Source organism: Drosophila ficusphila, unplaced genomic scaffold (genome assembly GCF_018152265.1).
Source record: "Drosophila ficusphila isolate 14025-0441.05 unplaced genomic scaffold, ASM1815226v1 contig_256, whole genome shotgun sequence".
NCBI classification, from domain to species: domain Eukaryota; kingdom Metazoa; phylum Arthropoda; class Insecta; order Diptera; family Drosophilidae; genus Drosophila; species Drosophila ficusphila.
The window spans coordinates 239524-256075 of record NW_025064156.1 but is presented as its reverse complement, the minus strand read 5'-3'; the positions used below and the strand labels follow the sequence as shown (position 1 = coordinate 256075).

General features: G+C 36.6%; 1 protein-coding gene across 8 annotated transcripts in view; it reads left to right on the top strand.

Moving 5' to 3' along the window:
• Positions 1-16552, top strand: part of LOC108102089 (sialin) — a 135687-nt gene that overhangs the window by 4959 nt on the left and 114176 nt on the right. The window contains exon 1 of one of the 8 annotated variants that reach the window (XM_043207644.1): positions 10677-10786. The exons of the other annotated variants lie outside the window; for them this stretch is intronic. The gene's annotated coding sequence lies outside the window, so the exon portion shown is untranslated. Of the gene's footprint in view, positions 1-10676; positions 10787-16552 lie in introns of those variants that run through there. 8 annotated transcript variants of the gene reach the window in all.

Below are 16552 nucleotides of genomic sequence, written 5' to 3'. Positions count from 1 at the left end.
GTGTTTTCAAAGTCGCCGTGCAATGTAAAGGTCAGAGATTTTATTTAAATCGAATGCGGTTTTTTGCATTATGTTTGAAATGAAATTCTCCACAACATGAATATAACGGTATTTCATATTTGTTTGTTATAACATGTTTTTTTTACGAACAAAGTCGAAAAGAAGTGTTTTTTTTTTAAACATTTTTTTTTAACCTCAAATTTTTTTATGTAAAATTTTTTTCTTTCAAATAGGAAATATTTCATCTTGTGCGCTGTACCTTTAAGTTTAATGTCCAATTGCTGTTTTTTGTTTAAGACGAGATCCTGGACCTGGAGACTGCACAGCGCAAAGTTCATCCCTCAAAACACGACTCCACATTATTGATCATAAATGGGCTTAATTACAATATTTTTCAAAAAACTTGACTGATTTTTATTGCTTAATAATTTCCTAATAACATGCAAAAAGAATCGCTAAGATTCATTTACTTCCCTACTTGCAATCCACTCCCAAAGATAGGTCTCATTTTAGGCCTTCTAATTGTATTTCCCCCCTTAAAGCCATATATCTAGCAAACCCTGAGAGCTAATATACATACAAATTCAAATGAAGGTTTGTAATGTGAGCCTTTAACATAAAATTTACGTTTTTTTTTTTTTTTTAATATTTAATAACTATTTTTTAACAAAAATACTGCAGCAGATTATATGAGAAAATATGTTTTTTAACTGACTTAAGGCAGGTTCTCACCTTGTGGCAAAAAAAAAAATTCTTTTTTTTTTTTTGGCTTATCGTATAGATATATGTTCCGAAAATGTTCTCAACAAATTTCAGATCCAAATTTGAAATATTACAAAAGTTACAGGCCCTTACATGGAGCACATGTCGAGCATCGGCCATTGGAAGCCAAAACTTTAAACGCATTTATATCGGAACCACGTTTTCGGACCTTACGGAAGTAATTGAAGGCGTTGGGGTTAACCAATCGTTATCAAATTTTTTTTTAAATGTTCCTAATTGTTTCCTTTAACTAATGAACTAGGATTATTTAAAAATATTGAAAAATGTTTAATTGAGAAAATAATTAGTGAGAAAAAAAGCGCAAAAATCGAAATTTTTTTCTAAAGCTAATAACTTTTGCAATTTTCATTTTTTTTTTCTGATCCCAGTTCATTTAATGCACAGTACTGTACACTTTAAGAATCTTTTCGCTTTTTGTGTTTCCGATAACCCGTTTTGGCTGAATCACTTCCGTAAGCGGGACACCTTTTTGCCGAAATGTTGCAACTGGGGAACGCCCCCTCCCGCCCCTTTTTTGATTTTTCAATTTTGAAATTTTTTTTCGCAAAATAAATATGTTTTCAAATAAAGTTACAAATTTCAGATTTTTATCTTTAACCGTTTTCTCAAAGCAATTTTTTTTTAAAATGTCCATTTTTTGGCCCTACAAATTATGAAAATGAATAAAACAAGAAAAATTAATACTTGTTTTTCAACCTTGTTGTCAATAACCATTTTAATCGTTTTGGCCTCGATTCCACCAGCTTTTTATCTCTTCTAGGGCTATTTTTCCACACTCTGCCACCAAAGCGTTTTCAAGAGCAGATTTGTTAGGAAACTTGCGTTTTCTGATATTTTGGTCCAGCATTGCCCAGAAATTTTTCATTACGTTTATGTCTGGTGCCTGGGCGGGGGGTTCCATCACATGAAGGCGATTCCAAATCTGCCAAGCCTGTACATTTGTGGTGCCTGATTTGTGGTTTGAGTCATAGCCTTGGTAGAACCGGAAATCCTCCCGATTTCCAAGTTCCAGTTCAAGTTATTGAACTTTGTTCATCGTTGATTCTATAAAGTGCAGCGTTTCGACGCCAGCTGTCAACATACAGGCCCATATCATGACACTACCGCAGCCATGCTTAACTGTAGTGTTTAGACTCTTCGCATAAAATTTGCCAACGACCACTTGTGCAAGGAGTCCAAATTTAATATTTCCGTGTCTGATGGAGCCAGATATGTTTAGCGTAAGTCAAATTCAGAGCTCAAAAGCCATTTTTTCTTGTCTTCCTTTAAGTTAGTTAAAAAACAGCTGGTTGAAATAAGTTGCTGCAGTATTTTTGTTTTAAAATAGTTATTAAATATTTAAAAAATGGTAAAAAAAAATAGAAACAAAAATTTTATGTTAACGGCTCACACTGCAAACCTTCATTTGAATTTGTATATTAGTTTTTAGGGGTTGCTAGATAATGGCCTTAAAGTTTTTTTGAGGTGTTGGTTTAAATAAGCTGCGAGCCACTATATGTCGATTCGGCAGCGACTCGTCAATATTTTCGTTTGAGATGCGGCCGACTGCACTTGGCTCATTAGAATTCTGTTATTCATTTTTGGCATCTTCATGTAATTGTCAAAAGTTCTTGATTTTTGAAGTGTGTTAGAAATATGAAATAGTAGGGCAACGCCGTTTGTCAGCTGATTGCGATAGTTTTCTGCGAGCAACTGTAGATCGATAAGTTCTAAGTTTGATTCTCTTTGTAACTTCACAACGAACGGACGTGTTTCCTTTATGTATTCCAAGTACCCTAAAATAAAGCACTCACATTTCCAATAGGTTATGGGCCCAGAGTGACTTCAATGCGCGAAAAGAATACATAAAGAGTTTTTGACGGTCGTGTTTGATAATCGCGGTAAAAAGTGAACTATTCCCTGCGTGGAAAGTTCTGGACTTAAGGCTAAATTGGTGGCTTCGCGTTAAACACGGTTGCGGTTGTGTGCGTGTGATTGTTGCGGTAAAAAGTGAATTTTTCCTGCGTGGAAAATTCTGGACTTAAGGCTAAATTGGTGGCTTCGCAATTAAACACGAAAGATGAATCCGGGTATGAATTCAATAGAAAAACTTGGCGATGAAAATTACAGCGCGTGGGCTGTGCAGATGAAGAGCGTTTTAATATACGCAGATCTGTGGGCAGTTGACGCCTTCGAAAATTTTGTTGTCGCGGTTGAGACACGCGATAGATTGCCGTCGATCCATCTGCTAAAAATCAAATTGATGGAGTAAGGAGAGAGACGAAAGAGCGACGAAACGGTTCATGAGAAAGAAACAAAAAGAAAAAAAAAAAGTGTGTGCGTACAAAGTACACATGTCAGAAGTGAAACTTCTTTGGCGTACTAATTTATCAGTCTTGTCTATATTTATACAAATCTAAAACTTTAGATTTCCGAGACTTAAAGAAAGGGAAAAAGGAAGAAATGTTAGGATTTTAATTTTCATTAAAATATTAAAAGTGTTGAAAATTAATATAAATTATAAATTTAGTTTTTTAAATTTATTTCTTCAATATTTACACTATTCGACACGTTTCCTATGAGTATTGTTTTTAAAAACAAGAAAATAAGCTAGCTTCGGCTTGCCGTATACTCTTGCAGTCATCAAATATGTCGAACAAAACGCATAAAGGCTGAACAACAACGAAACTAGGACGATTTTTCTATTCATTTTCCATATTTTTGTCTATAGATCATATGGCAGCTATATGATCAAATTTAATTCGTAATTCGAGAGTCGTGGGAAAACTTTATATTCTGATTTTTGGAGCTTATCCGTTATTTTTATATAATTTTTTGATCTTTCCTATGACAGCTATAAGATATAGTTGTGCGATTTTCATGAAACTCTTTTCTCAACTTAAGGGTTATTAAAAAACCTGATATTCAAAAAATTATGCTCGTGGGATAAAAAACAACGATGTTATCAATTTATTTCCATTAATTCTATATATATTTTTCGATCTCTTCTATGGCAGCTATATGAAAGAGTTATCCGATTTTGATAAAATTTAATCCGAAATTCAATAGTAGTTAGAAAACTCCATCTTGAAGAAATCAAGCCGATCTGATCAAAAACAACAGCATGAGAATTTTTTATTTCATTCTCTCGTATGGGAGCTATCAGATATAGTCGACCGGTCCTGCCCGTTCCGACTTATATACTTATATATAACTACACACCTTTTGGGAAAGTTTTAGCAAGATAGCTTTAAAACTGAGAGACTAGTTTACATAGGAACAGACAGACGGACAGACGTACATTCGTATTTCGATTCTGATCGTGATGCTGATCAAGAATATGTATGTATACTTTATTGGGTCTAAGGTGTCTCCTTCACTGCGTTGCAAACTTCTGACAGAAATTATAATACCCTTTGCTCTGCAAGAGTATAATAATATAGTAAAAACATCTGAGAAGACAATAAATTCTTTCCGGTAAAGTTTTTCGCTTGAAAAACATGGCAATGTTCTAAAAACGGGTTGTCTCGCAGCTATTTTAACAAATAACAAGGTAGCATTTTTAAAAAAGAATAAATTTCCTAGCCCATTTTTAGCAAAAGCCCCTAAAGCGCAACTTTAACAGTTATAAGTTAAAATCTGGAACTTTTATAGTTATCATTAATTTACAATGATTTTGTATAAATTTATATTGAGGTCAGGTATTTTTACTATTAACAAAAAATCACGAGGAATTTAATTTAATATTCAACATCTGAGATTTTACTATATTATTTTTAAACAAGAAAAGAAGCTTATGTATATACCCTTGCAGTCATCAAATACATACATATGTATTTACATATGTCGAACAAAATACAACATCGAAGCTATGACGATTTTCCTATTAATTTTCCATATTTTCGACTATTGTTTATATGGCAGCTATATGACATGGTTATACGATTTCGATAAAATTTAATTCGTAATTCAAGAGTGGTTAGAAAACTCTATGTTCCAAAAATTATGCTTCTCTGATGAAAAAAATGGATAAGAATTAAGGTGCCAATCAAAAATAGTTAATGCATAGTTAAGCTGTAATAAGCTAATACATCAATTAAACTGTTAATATCTGTATGCAACCTGTTCAATTAGAATTTCTTTTGACACTCACACCTCTTACCCTTTTTTCTACTGCTGTAAATTAATTCGTTTTGGCACAGAAAGGATTTCGGCTTAAAAATCGTCTTCTTGCTCAAGTAAGCATACATACATACATACATACGCACTTACTTGTTCTCACACACGCAACCGTATTCTAGTTTTAAATTTTTACGCTCTCAACTTTGTGCGAGCGCGCTGAGAGCGAGAGAGGATAGAAGAAGATAGAGAGATCGTTCGTCAGTGGTTAGAGAGGGATGGGGATGTGTCGCGTAACCGAAAAATGTGACGCGTAACCGAGAAATGTGACGCGTAACCGAGAAATGTGACGCGTAACCAAAAAAAATGTGACGCTAAATTTTTTCCAACGCCGATAAAGAAGTTTCACTTCAAAAACTTAAAAAGCTGGTACAAAAACCGAATGGAAGAACAAGGATAAAAACAAGAGAGCGTGTTGGACGTGTGGACGTCAAGGGCATATTGCTGTAAACTGTCGTGAAAAGGGACAGACCGAACAGAAAGAAGGAGAATAATCGTAATTATTCTGTTTTCTCTTATGGATCAAATGAGTTCGGAGAACGCCGAGAGAGTGTTTGGTGTGTGGACAGTGGTGCTACGACGCATCTTTGTTGTGATCGCTCTAGTTTTACAACTATAAAGGAACACCAAGAGAAAATAATGTTGGCTGGCACTAATAGCATCATGGCGGAAGGTCGAGGAAATGTACGCATAAATGGAGGAAAGGCACGATCGATCTGGTGGATGTACTGTATGTAAAAGATTTGCAGTGTAACTTTTTATCCGTAGCGAGGGCAGTTGAAAATGGATTTCGTGCAGAGTTTTCTGGAAATAGAACCCAAATCATAAATGAAAAGGGAAATGTTGTGTTAAGTGCCGATAAGAAAAATGACTTATTCTTATTAGAAACCAACAAAAGTGTATGTTTTGCGGCAGAAGCGAAAGGCTCAGAAATAATAAAGTGGCATCACAGGTTTGGACATTTGAATTTTGGAAGCCTAAACAAAATGATTAAAAATAACATGGTGCGTGGATTAAAGGCAAATCAGTGCGACATGCGAGATCATGTGTGCGAAACGTGTGCTAAATGTAAAATTACTGTAAAGAAAATCGAGCGGACAATATTTTGCAACGTGTGCTACAGACATTTGTGGACCGATGAGCAAAAGATCAAACGGTGGATCTCGGTATTTCGTGACATTTATAGACGATAAATCGCGTTATATGCATGTTTGCTTCCTGAAGACGCGTGATGAAGTTTTTGACAAATTCAAAGAGTTTAAAGCCCTGGTGGAGAAGCAAACTGGAGAGAAGCTTAAAATCCTGCGCAGTGATAATGGACGAGAATACTTGAGTGGTGAGTTTACACAGTTCCTGGTAAGCAATGGAATAAAAAGAGAGCTTACTGTGCCGAATACACCTCAACAAAACGGTGTGGCGGAAAGAGCCAACAGGACACTGGTTGAGATGGCTCGGAGCATGTTGCAGTATGCTAACTTGGACGAAGCATTTTGGGCGGAAGCAGTAGCTGCTGCAGCATACTTACGGAACAGATCGGAGTCATCATCACTGATGGACATGACGCCGTTTGAAGCTTGGTTTGGACGGAAACCGAGTGTATCTCACCTCAAGACATTCGGAGTTAAAGCGATCGGCTTGAACAAGAAACATTTTCGTAAGTCCCAACCAAAAGGAATTGAGTATGTGTTTGTGGGATACTCAAATACGGCTGCTGCTTACCGTTTGTATAATCCGTGTACAGGAAAATTAATAGAGTCACGTGATGTAATATTTTTGGAGTACTTTCAGAAGCAAGAACAAAATGAAATTAACTTCGCTCCACAAATTGAAGAGAAAGCAGCGTATGACGAAAATGAGTTCGATTTCAGCAACGAAGGCAAAGAAGAAGAACTACCAGAAGCGGAGGTGTTTCAAGATGACAATGTGCTAGCAGAAACCGAGGTGTTTTCTGATGATGACGTGCTGCCAGAAGCTGAAGTGTTGCTGAGCGAAAAGCGGGGTCCTGGAAGACCAAAACTTGTTCGTACTGGCCGGCGTGGGAGACCTCGGAAGGAGTACCAAACTGTCAATGTCATAACCAAAAGTGAGGTTTTAAAAATTTTTTGTTACATTTTTCTTTTATTTTTTTTCTGAATGACCAATGTGTCGAGAACATTGTGTAAAAATTTTGAGTTAATTAAAGTCAAACTAACGGAGTTACAGCGTTTTAAACAACCGTATTTGGACGTATTTTCACGTATAAAAATACTTTGAATCGATTTTGCCCAAGCCGTTATTTTGAAAGTCGGTGAACATCAGAACTCAAAATCTACTGAACCGATCCTTTTCAAATTTTTAACACAACTTCTCAATATAAATACGCAGGTAATCAGGAAGAGTTTTTTTTTTAATTTTTAATTTTTTTCTATTTTTAAAAAATAAATTAATAGCGATTTTTTAAGCTAAAATCGTACTTTTCACTTTCAAGTGCTCCAAAAAATAGACAACAAATAAATTAAAAAAAACTCTTCCTGATTACCTCGGAAAATTCATTATCTTTACAAGGCATATCGCGTTTTTTTTTTAAGATGATTCGTTAACGCCCTATGATGTTCACCGCAAAACAACTTTTTCTTTGGGCGCTTCGGAAGATTAACCGCCACAGGCTTATTTCTTAATAAGTTTTAATAATTTTTTTTTTCTAATACTCTTCAAAAGTTAAACAATAGCATGTAATTAAGCTCAATAAAATAAACTTACTCATTTCGCCGCAAAAAAAAATCAAACATGGCCCTTTTTTTTTGGCCTTTAAAACCTTACCCCCCCTTACGTGTCTTGTCGGGGCCCCGTATAAAAAATTTTTTGGAGGCCCTTATATGGAGGTAAAGATTTTTCACAAAAGAAAAAAAACATTGTGAGAAGAAATATTTATTTATCACATTATTTACCCATTTTACAAATAAAAATCAAATTTTAAATATTCATTCTTACTCACTTTGGGGGCCCCCGTGGACCGGATATGGATATGGCAAATACGGCGGTAGCTACGCCCCTGAGATATGACGATATTTTCATTCAATTGTCAAAGTGTTAACAAACATGCATCATTACGAGGTAATGTTCTTAAAAATTCGGACATATTGATGCTTTCCGACACTTGGCTTGACGATGACAGGCATGTTAATCTTACAAATTTTGGTTGCATTGTACAATACAAGAGGCCCAATGTTAGAGCGGTCGGTGTAGGTATATATCAAAATGTAAATAGACTCCAACATGTTGTGGTAAAACATAATGACGTTCATGCCCGTAACCATGAATTCGTTTCTAGTCATACATCCTCCGTTGGGAATTTGTGTGCTGCAGAATGCTCTCTGGCTTACGGGAAAAAAATTATTATGGTGTCAATTTATATCTCACCAGGTAAATCGATTACTGATATCAAAGATTTTATCCACCACGTGCTTCTGCCATACTCAGAGGATGGTTCGAGGTTATTGAATAAGAAATATCACGAAATTCCTATGATTATTTCGGGAGATTTTAATGTGAATTTCGCGAGGGAGGAATCTGTAGAGATTTTGAACTTTTTCAAAAACACCCTAAAGTTGGATATTGTTAATGATAGGAAACGACTAGACACGGGACAACAATCGATGCAGTTTTTGCACGATTCGTTAAGAATTTGAGTGCTCATATATATATCTCGCACTTTAGTTACCATAACCCAATTATCACGACATTAGGAAATGATATTCATGAAATTGATAATGAAAAGGTCACATGATAGGTAAAATGTCATTGTATTTTCTTTGTAATTTTTTATTATCTATACTAATATTATAAAGAGGTAAAATTTGTTTGTTTGTTTGTTTGTTTGTTTGTTTGTTTGTTTGTTTGTTTGCAGGGAATAGGCTCCGGAACTACTGGTCCGATTTAAAAAATTCTTTCGCCGATAGAAAGCTATATTATCGTGGAGTTAAATAGGCTATTATTTATTTTGAAAAAAATTAGGGATCCGTAAGAAAATTGCAATATTGTCGCATATAAAGTGAGTTGCTACCTCATCACACTGACAAACACGCTCCCTTAGCATTTTAACTCAATTTTTGTGTTCACTGTGAAATTGTGAAAAAAAAAGAATTTTTATTCAATTTAAGTTGAACTGTGAAAATTATGTGGATCGTGCATTTGAGGATAAATTCACCACTCTGTCCATAGTCCAAAATACATAGAGGACGACGTGCAAACATTGGCCGCAGACATCAAAGCCAGCAGCCAGTATATTCACAAAACTTAAGCGAAGAAAGACAAATGAGTACATGGAGATCATTGGCATCATTCAATCGCATGGCATTCCAATATGACCCCACTGCGAACTACAGTGATAATGAAAATTTAGATATTGGACCAATGGCGACTATATACCGATATTGCAGTGCGTTAAAGTTTAAAAGAGAAACGGCTGGATTGTGCTGCGCAAGTGGAAAAGTCAAACTGGAAAAGTGTTAAATCACCATCTTTCTATACTTCCATATATTTGAAAAATGTTGCAATATTGACTTTTATGTTGTTAAATTGTGTTGACCAGCGAAGCGGACACAGGACCTCTAGTATTATATATATGTAGATATATATTATTATTATATAGAGTTTTCTAATGATTCTTGAGTTTCAAATTAAATTTTATCAAAATCGGACGTCTATTTCATATAGCTGTCATATAAACAATATGGAAAATTAATAGAAAAATAGTCATAGCTTCGATATTTTTTAGCCTTTATGTTTTTTGTTTGACATATTTAATGACTGCAAGGGTATATAAGCTCCGGCTTGCCGAAGCTAGCTTCCTTTCTTGTTATAATATTGTTATTTATGTAATATTGTATACTTGTAAATAAATTGAACATTTTTGGAACTATACATTAATCGATCGTCATTCATCTATAAGAAAATATTAGATACAAAAATCCATGCTTCGTCCTTGAATTATTTAACCTATAATCTTCAAACTAACCTAAAACAGAAAATAAGAGATAATGAAAGGATAAGAGAGAGAGGAATACTAGAAGTTTCACTTCTGTCGTTGAGAACATTGAGTAAAAATTTTGAGTCAATTAGAGTCAAACTAACGGAGTTACAGCGTTTTAAACGACCGAATTTGGCCGTATTTTAACGTATACTTTAAATTGATTTTCCCGAAAACGTTATTTTGAAAGTCGGTGAACATCAGAACTCAAAATCTATTTAACCGATCCTTTTCAAATATTTAACACAAATTCTCTACATAAATACGCAGATAATCAGGAAGCCTTTTTTTTTTAATTTTTTTCTATTTTTTAAAAATTAATTAACGATTTTTTAAGATAAAATCGCACTTTTTACTTTCAAGTGCTCCCAAAAATAGACAAAAGAAAAATTAAAAAAAACTCTTCCTGATTACCTTGGGAAATTCATTATCTTTACAACGAATATCACCTTTTTTTTGTAAGATGATGCGTTAACGCACCACAAAACAACTTTTTCTTAAGACGCTTCGGAAGATAACAGTCAAAGGCTTATTTCTAAATATTTTTTAATAATTTTTTTTTTCTAATACTATTTAAAAGTTGAACAATAACATGTAATTAAGCTCAATAAAAAAATCAAACATAGCCCTTTTTTTTGGCCCTTAAAACCTTAGAAAAATTTGATCTAAACGTTTGTAGAACGGCGTTCTAGAATATTTTTTTTAAATTTAATTTATACCCTTTCAGAGAATGTTTAATTTCAGTCAGAAATTGCAACGCTGTGAAGAAGACTCCTCCGTTTCTAAAAAGTATACATGCTTGTATATATATTCTTGATCTGTATCACCATCTGAGATGTATGTATGCCTGTCCGTTAGCGTGCTTCTACGAAAAGTATTTTCATTATTAGTTATCTTGCTGAAATCTTACCAGAAGTTTTCTAGCCGTTGCAAATCTTATAATATGGCTGGTTAAACTTAGAGACTCAGTTTCTCCCCCCTGATAGGGATGTTTAAATAAATTAATATTTATTTATATAATATAATTAATTAACCACACAATTAAGTTATTTTTAATATTTTGCATTTTATAGTTAATTATACCCTTGCAGAGCAAATAGGTATTATAATTTCAGTCAGAAATTTGCAACGCAGTGAAGGAGACATCTCAGACCCCCGAAAGTATATATATTCTTGATCAGCATCACGAGTAGAATCAGAATACGTCTGTATGTCTGCCCGTCTGACCGTCTGTCCGTCTGTCTGTTTCTCTTCAAACTAGTCTCTCAGTTTTAAAGTTATCTTGCTGAAACTTTCCAAAAAGATGTATAGTTATTGCACGCAGTATATAAGTCGGAACGAGTCGGATCGGCCGACTATATCGGATAGCTCCAATACGAGAGAATAAAATAAAAAATTCTCAGACCGTTGTTTTTGATCAGATCGGCTTGAATTCTTCCAGACGACGTTTTCTAACTACTATTGAATTTCGGATTAAATTTAATCAAAATCGGATAACTCTATCGTATAGCTGCCATAGGAGAGATCAAAAAAATATATATAGAATTAATGGAAATAAATTGATAACATCGTTGTTTTTTATCCCATGAGCATGATTTTTTGAATATCAAGTTGTTAAGCAACTCTTATATTGAGAAAAAAGTTTCATACAAATCGGACAACTATATCTTATAGCTGTCATAGGAAAGATCGAATAATCTATATAGAAATAACGGAAGTAAAATTATAACATCGCGGTTTTTCATCAGACAAGTATGATTTTTGAAATTTAGAGTTTTCTTACGACTCTTAAATCATGAATTAAATTTGATCAAAATCGGACAACTATATCATATAGCTCCCTTATAATCTATAGTCGGAAATATGGAAAATGAATAGAAAAATCGTTATAGCTTCGATGTTGTTTAGCCTTTATGCATTTTGTTCGACATATTTGATGACTGCAAGGGTATATAAGCTTCGGCTTGCCTAAGCTAGCTTCCTTTCTTGTTTTTAAATTAAAATAACGAAAACAAGTATCGAATCTTTCTGAACAAAATTATTGACACACTTGCTTCTAATTTAAATCTTTGGCACAATTTCATCAATTAGGTCACTTTTTTTTATAAGCACAGTTATTATTCCCTGACTGGCAGGATCTAAAGTTTTCCAGTTAAAAGCGTCGAATTGCCCGTTTTTAGACCATTTTTTGATAAAATAAAAGGTAAACAAGAAAGGAAGCTAGGTTCGGCAAGCCGAAGCTTATATACCCTTGCAGTCATCAAATATGTCAAACAAAATACATAAAGGCTAAACAAAATCGCAGCTATGACGATTAGTCTATTAATTTTCCATATTTTCGACTATTGTTCATATGGCAGCTATTTGATATAGATGTCCGAATTAGATAAAGACTCTTGAATTACGAATAAACAAGAGTCGTTAGAAAACTCTATATTCCAAAAATCATGCTTGTCTGATAAAAAACAACTATGTTATAATTTTTATTTCGGAGAATTGATTTTAACCATTTAACTAGTCGTCGCATGCAGACGTGTATTTATTGTGCTCCGGGAAAAAGTATTCAATAATATCAAAAAGTGCAGTGACTGGTTTCGTAAATCAACAACGCGAAAAGACGCTTTTAGCGATGAAATCGCTAATGTTTATATTGATTAATTAATTAATTAATATAAAACATAACACTTAAAACTCGAACAATCTCAACCTCGATTGCAATGAGTCTAAACGACGTTCGCACACAATGTCAACGTGAGCAAGACGAGAGACGGCTCTCAGTACAAAGAAACAACGCTTACTTCACTTTCAAAGCAACCGAAAGTAATGCAAGCTCATCACAAACACGGTCAATTGCCCCAAACTTAACCGATTTCTTAAACGTAGAGAGCGAGAGAGCGCGATCTTGCTCCCCATCGCTACCCTCGATGTCTCTGCAGCCAAATAGCGCAGTAACTAGCACCGCAATTTCTTTGACAACGTCAACCGTAACAACAACAACAACCGCAACTGTAACGACAGCCCGTTTAACGACGTCATCAGTTAGCAGCGCAAACATTAATACTTCTGCCGCTGCGCTGCCCGAAAAAGATAACAATAACAAGGAAAATACTAAGCCGGCTGTGCAGACTGGTATGGATCGGTACATCCAAATCAAAAGGAAGCTGAGCCCCCTTAACTCTCAACGCAAAATAACCCGTGGCAATGCTAACATAGCTGCAATAGAAACGCCAACGAACTCAAACCGTTTTAAAATCTTGGCAGACTATGAGGATGACGCCGAATCTACAGAATTCGAAAAAAGGAAGCCTAAGCCCCCGCCAATTTACATACGAGAAAAAAGTTCCAACGTTCTTGTCAACAAAATTATAGAGCTTATTGGCAAGGACAACTTCCACATAATACCACTCGTAAAGGGCAATATCCAGGAAACAAAAGTACAAACGAAGTCTGAAGATAATTACAGAGTATTATCGAAATACCTCACCGACAAAAAAAATAACTTTTACACGTATCAGCTAAAAAGCAGCAAGGGCCTGCAAGTCGTACTTAGAAAGCCGCAGCCACTCTTTAAGGTTGAGCTCGAGCCACAAATTAAGCCCCTAAAGAAATACGAAGTGCACCCTATATACAATCTTCAGTTCCTGCTGCACCGCAGAATTACAGTTGAGGAGCCGCACAAACGCAATGGCCCGGTACAATGTGCGAACTGCCAAGAATATGGCCATACAAGGTCTTACTGTAAACTGCGCCCGGTGTGTGTAGTTTGTGGTGAGCTCCATGACTCCGCACACTGCCCAGCGAGCAAAGATGACCAGAACTCGAAAAAGTGCGGCAACTGCGGTGGAAATCACACTGCTAACTATAGAGGTTGCCCAGTTTATAAGGAGCTGAAAAGTCGCATCCACCAGAGGGGATCTACTGCCCGCACCCAAAATAATCAGTTCATAGCCTCCAGGTCAAACCCTGAAGTCTTCTTCTCGACTGCAGCCAGATCCTCACTAGGACCCATAAACTCTGCCAAAAATGTCACATACGCAAGCGCTTTAAAATCAGGACTGGCTACCCCAGCCCCAAAAATCTCACTGCCGCAATCAGCACACCAAGAACCGAACACGGCTCAGCAGCATCAACCGCCGGAGCAGCATCAACCGCCGGAGCAGCCAAAAAGTAACTTGATATGCAGTCTACAACAAAGCCTTACGGAGTTTATGTCGTTTATGCGTACAACTATGCAAGATCTAAAGCGAAACCAAAATCTACTTATACAAATGCTGGTTTCACAACAATCCAAATAATGACTTCCCTACGAATATCTACGTGGAACGCTAACGGATTTTCGCAGCACAAACTCGAGTTAGCGCAATTCCTTCTAGACAATCAAATCGACGTAATGCTGCTTTCAGAAACACATCTTACAAACAAATACAATTTTCAACCACGAGGATATACATTCTATGGAACAAATCATCCAGATGGTAAAGCACACGGCGGGACTGGAATTTTAATCAGAAGCCGTATTAAGCACCATTACCATACGAAATTAGCTAAATACTACATACAGGCCACAACAATAAATATACACCTAAATACTGGCAAGCAACTAACTCTAGCCGCCGTATACTGCCCCGCACGCTTCACCATAGCCGAAGATGAGTTTATGCAGTTTTTCAACTCACTCGTAGACCACTTCATAGCAGCAGGAGACTACAATGCCAAGCACACACACTGGGGATCTCGTCTCGTGACCCCAAAAGGAAAGCAGCTCTATAATGCAATTATCAAAGCTAAGAATAAGCTAGACTATGTTCCTTCTGGCACTCCAACATACTGGCCGGTAGACCCTAAGAAACTTCCCGATTTAATAGACTTCGCAATTACCAAAAACATTCCTAAAAAATATGATAAGCGCCGAATGCCTTTCGGATCTTTCATCTGACCACTCGCCTGTACTCGTCTCTGCAGCTCGAGTTTCAACACCTAAAACTTCAAACACACAATACATTCAAAAGAAGACAAATCTACAAATCGAACAGCTCGTCCTCGAAAAGCGACGCTTACGCCGAGAATGGCAATGTCACAGATCGCCATCTGCTAAGCAACGCTTAAAACAAGCCTCACGTCAACTTGATCAAGCTCTACAGCAAGAAGAAACGTATGTCCACCGCCGCTACATAGAGCAATTGTCAACTAACAGTACAAAACACTCACTATGGAGAGCTCACCCAACTATGAGCTCACCGAAAGAAACCGTGATGCCAATTAGAAATTCCACAGGCGGGTGGGCGCGCAGCGACGCAGACAGAGCCAGCACGTTTGCCAAACACCTTAAAAATGTCTTCCAACCAAATCCTGCCACCAATGCGTTTACTTTGCCGACTCTATAATATGAGCCACAGCCTCAACATGAGCCAATCGAGTTTCGCCCAAACGAAATCGTTAACATCATCAAAAGACAACTGAATCCGAAAAAATCCCCGGGCTGCGACCTCATAACTCCCAAAATGATCATTGAGCTCCCATACTGCGCCGTTTGCACTCTCATCCAGCTATTTAATGCCATCGCAAAACTTTGCCACTTTCCAGTGAGATGGAAAAAGTCAATTATAATAATGATAGCAAAGCCGGGGAAAGACCACACTACCCCCACGTCGTATAGACCTATAAGCCTACTCCTTGCCTATCCAAACTCTTTGAAAAATGCCTAATGACTCGGATAAACACATACCTGAGAATCGAGAAAGGAATCCCGTCACACCAATTTGGGTTTCGTGAAAAGCATGGAACAATTGAGGTCAACCGGATAACATCCGAAATTCGGAACGCGTTCGAAAAACGGGAGTACTGTACTGCCATGTTTTTAGATGTCTCTCAAGCATTTGATAGTCTGGCTAGAAGGTCTAATGTACAAGATCAAGGCAATGCTCCCCTACAGCACCCACAAGATTTTAGAGTATTACCTTTACGACAGAAAATTTGTCGTGAGGTGCAACACTGCAATTTCTGACGATTACACTGTTGGAGCTGGAGTTCCTCAAGGTAGCGTGCTAGGACCAATTTTATATGTCTTCTACACAGCAGACATCCCGACAAGCACACGTCTAACAACATCCACGTTTGCCGATGACACAGCTATTCTTAGCCGCTCAAAATGCCCGGTTCAAGCAACTGCGCAGCTAGCTCTTCATTTGGTCGATGTTGAAAAATGGCTGTCAGATTGGCGAATTAAAGTGAACGAACTAAAATGCAAGCACGTTACGTTCACTCTGAACAGGCAAAACTGCCCGCCGATTACATTAAACAACACCCTACTCCCACAAGCAAACGAAGTAACATACCTAGGAGTTCATCTTGACAGAAGACTCACATGGCGCCGGCACATTGAAGCCAAAAGAACACACCTAAAGCTAAAAGCCAGCAGCCTTCATTGGCTTATCAACGCTCGGTCATCTCTAAGCCTTGAATATAAAGTTCTGCTGTACAACTCGGTCCTCAAACCTATATGGATGTACGGCTCCCAGTTATGGGGGAACGCCAGCAATAGCAACATTGACATAATTCAAAGAGTTCAGTCGAAGATCTTGAGAACTATCACCGGGGCACCGT